Genomic DNA, 4,183 nt, shown 5'->3' with positions numbered 1-4,183 from the left:
TGTCTGGTCATAAAGCCCTCCGACCCTCAAGGCCACGCTTCTGTCGGCCTAATAGTACCTCCAGTGACTGATCTGTGTGTGTGTGTGTGTGTGTGTGTGTGTGTGTGTGTGTGTGTGTGTGTGTGTGTGTGTGTGTGTGTGTGTGTGTGTGTGTGTGTGTGTCTACTGATTGTCTCTCCTACCTGTCTCTACTGTTTGTCTCTCCTATCTGTCTCTACTGATTGTCTCTCCTACCTGTCTCTACTGATTGTCTCTCCTACCTGTCTCTACTGATTGTCCCTCCTACCTGTCTCTACTCACTGTCTTTCCTACCTGTCTCTACTCACTGTCTCTCCTACCTGTCTCTACTGACTGTCTCTCCTATCTGTCTCTACTGATTGTCTCTCCTACCTGTCTCTACTGATTGTCTCTCCTACCTGTCTCTACTGATTGTCTCTCCTACCTGTCTCTACTGATTGTCTCTCCTACCTGTCTCTACTGACTGTCTCTCCTATCTGTCTCTACTGACTGTCTCTCCTATCTGTCTCTACTCACTGTCTCTCCTACCTGTCTCTACTGACTGTCTCTCCTATCTGTCTCTACTGACTGTCTCTCCTACCTGTCTCTCCTACCTGTCTCTCCTATCTGCCCCTTTCTCTACTCTCTCGGTCAAAAAAGCATTATTAACAAATACGGAAGCAGATGTAATTACATTTCAAGTCATTGTATTTATTTAGCCAGGAGAGTCCACTCAGGAGCAATGTTGACTGTTTCCCAGGGAGTCCTGGTTTTTCATGGAAATCAATAGAGACCTATACAGCACATAACATGTGTTGTCTTGCCCGTTCACCCTCCGAATGGTACACACACACAATCCATGTCTCAATCGTCTTCTTTAACCCGTCTCCTCCCCTTCATCTGCACTGATTGAAGTGGATTTAACAGGTGACATCAATTATGGATCATAGCATTTCACCTGGATTTACCTGGTCAGTCTATGTCACGGAAAAAGCAGGTGTTCTTAATGTTTTGTTTACTCAGTGTATCGTCTGCAGTTTTTCTCCTCCACTGATGGAAAGTAAATGCCGAACGGCAGGGGTCCAAGCACACTCCGGTGTGGGACTCCCGTCACCACAGGTACCTGGGCTGACTGCGTGCTCTGCAGTTTGGTGTCCTGACTCTTCTCCTGTAAGTATGATGTGAACCACTCGAGTGCTGTCAAAGCCTAGTTCCTCAAGCTTCCTCAGGTGTTGGTGAACGAAGTCAAAAGTGTTCTTCAGTCCAAGCAGAATGATGCTGTGACCTGCTGTCTGTTACCAGCCCCACTGATGTCCTGATGGATCTTCTTGATGTCCTCCACAACCCCTTTGTCCTGATGTCCTGATGTCCTCCACAACCCCTTTGTCCTGATGTCCTCCACAACCCCTTTGTCCTGATGTCCTCAACAACCCCTTTGTCCTGATGTCCTGATGTCCTCCACAACCCCTTTGTCCTGATGTCCTGATGTCCTGATGTCCTCCACAACCCCTTTGTCCTGATGTCCTGATGTCCTCCACAACCCCTTTGTCCTGATGTCCTCAACAACCCCTTTGTCCTGATGTCCTCAACAACCCCTTTGTCCTGATGTCCTCCACAACCCCTTTGTCCTGATGTCCTCCACAACCCCTTTGTCCTGATGTCCTCCACAACCCCTTTGTCCTGATGTCCTCCACAACCCCTTTGTCCTGATGTCCTCCACAACCCCCTTGTCCTGATGTCCTGATGTCCTCCACAACCCCTTTGTCCTGATGTCCTGATGTCCTCCACAACCCCTTTGTCCTGATGTCCTGATGTCCTCCACAACCCCTTTGTCCTGATGTCCTCCACAACCCCTTTGTCCTGATGTCCTCCATAACCCCTTTGTCCTGATGTCCTCAACAACCCCTTTGTCCTGATGTCCTGATGTCCTCCACAACCCCTTTGTCCTGATGTCCTCCACAACCCCTTTGTCCTGATGTCCTCAACAACCCCTTTGTCCTGATGTCCTCAACAACCCCTTTGTCCTGATGTCCTCCATAACCCCTTTGTCCTGATGTCCTCAACAACCCCTTTGTCCTGATGTCCTGATGTCCTCCACAACCCCTTTGTCCTGATGTCCTGATGTCCTCCACAACCCCTTTGTCCTGATGTCCTCCACAACACCTTTGCCCTGATGTCCTCAACAACCCCTTTGTCCTGATGTCCTCAACAACCCCTTTGTCCTGATGTCCTCAACAACCCCTTTGTCCTGATGTCCTCAACAACCCCTTTGTCCTGATGTCCTGATGTCCTCCACAACCCCTTTGTCCTGATGTCCTCCACAACACCTTTGCCCTGATGTCCTCAACAACCCCTTTGTCCTGATGTCCTCCACAACCCCTTTGTCCTGATGTCCTCAATAACCCCTTTGTCCTGATGTCCTGATGTCCTCCACAGCCCCTTTGTCCTGATGTCCTGATGTCCTCAACAACCCCTTTGTCCTGATGTCCTGATGTCCTCCACAACCCCTTTGTCCTGATGTCCTCCACAACCCCTTTGTCCTGATATCCTCAATAACCCCTTTGTCCTGATGTCCTCAATAACCCCTTTGTCCTGATGTCCTCAATAACCCCTTTGTCCTGATATCCTCAATAACCCCTTTGTCCTGATGTCCTGATGTCCTCCACAACCCCTTTGTCCTGATGTCCTGATGTCCTCCACAACCCCTTTGTCCTGATGTCCTCCACAGCCCCTTTGTCCTGATGTCCTCAATAACCCCTTTGTCCTGATGTCCTCAATAACCCCTTTGTCCTGATGTCCTGATGTCCTCAATAACCCCTTTGTCCTGATGTCCTGATGTCCTCAACAGCCCCTTTGTCCTGATGTCCTCAATACCCCTTTGTCCTGGTGTCCACAAACACACACACACACACTCCTCAACGGGGTGTAACACGTCTGAGACAGAGACCACGAACTGACAGTGATGAATCACCATGGTAACCCAGTGGTGGGTGTATGTGCTTGCGTATAGGTACTGTTAAGTGAAGAACAAATAGTTCCGCGTAGTAACACCCCGGCCCGAGGGAGTGCTCTGGTCCCAAGCGTATCCCGGGGCGTCAGTATTTGATCAGGGTTTGTGGTTCCATGAAATATGACTTCCTTGTCTGTGATCCAAATGTCACCCTATATAGTGCTATACTTTACACCAGAGCTGCATAGAGGCTCACGGGCCCCCATAGAGGCTCAAGGGCCCCCATAGGGGCTCACAGGGGCTCACAGGGGCTCAAAGGGGCCCCATAGCGGCTCACAGGGGCCCCATAGGGGCTCACAGGGGCTCACAGGGGCTCACAGGGGCCCCACAGGGGCTCACAGGGGCCCCATAGGGGCTCACAGGGGCTCACAGGGGCCCCATAGGGGCTCACAGGGGCTCACAGGGGCTCAAAGGGGCTCACAGGGGCTCACAAGGGCTCACAGGGGCCCCATAGGGGCTCACAGGGGCTCACAAGGGCTCACAGGGGCCCCATAGGGGCTCACAGGGGCCCCATAGGGGCTCACAGGGGCTCAAAGGGGCTCACAGGGGCTCACAGGGGCTCACAGGGCCCCCATAGGGGGTCACAGGGGCTCAAAGGGGCTCACAGGGGCTCACAGGGCCCCCATAGGGGCTCACAGGGGCTCACAGGGGCTCACAGGTGCTCACATGGCCCCCATAGGGGCTCACAGGGGCTCACAGGGGCACACAGGGGCTCACAGGGTCTCACAGGGCCCCCATAGGGGCTCACAGGGGCTCACAGGGCCCCCATAGGGGCTCACAGGGGCTCACAGGGGCTCACAGGGGCCCCATAGGGGCTCACAGGGGCTCACAGGGCCCCATAGGGGCTCACAGGGGCTCACAGGGCCCCAATAGGGGCTCACAGGGGCCCCATAGGGGCTCACAGGGGTTCATATGGGCTCATAGGGGCTCACAGGGGCTCACAAGGGCTCACAGGGGCTCACAGGGGCCCCATAGGGGCTCACAGGTGCTCACAGGGGCCCCATAGGGGCTCACATGGGCTCACAGGGGCTCACAGGGGCTCACAGGGGCTCATATGGGCTCATAGGGGCTCACAGGGGCCCAAAGTGACTCACAGGGGCTCACAGGGGCCCCATAGGGGCTCACAGGGGCTCACAGGGGCCCAAAGTGGCTCACAGGGGCTCACAGGGGCTCATA

The sequence above is a fragment of the Salvelinus fontinalis genome, unplaced genomic scaffold (assembly GCF_029448725.1).
Source record: "Salvelinus fontinalis isolate EN_2023a unplaced genomic scaffold, ASM2944872v1 scaffold_0467, whole genome shotgun sequence".
In the NCBI taxonomy this organism is placed as follows: Eukaryota; Metazoa; Chordata; class Actinopteri; order Salmoniformes; family Salmonidae; genus Salvelinus; species Salvelinus fontinalis.
Note: the sequence above shows the minus strand (reverse complement) of the source record.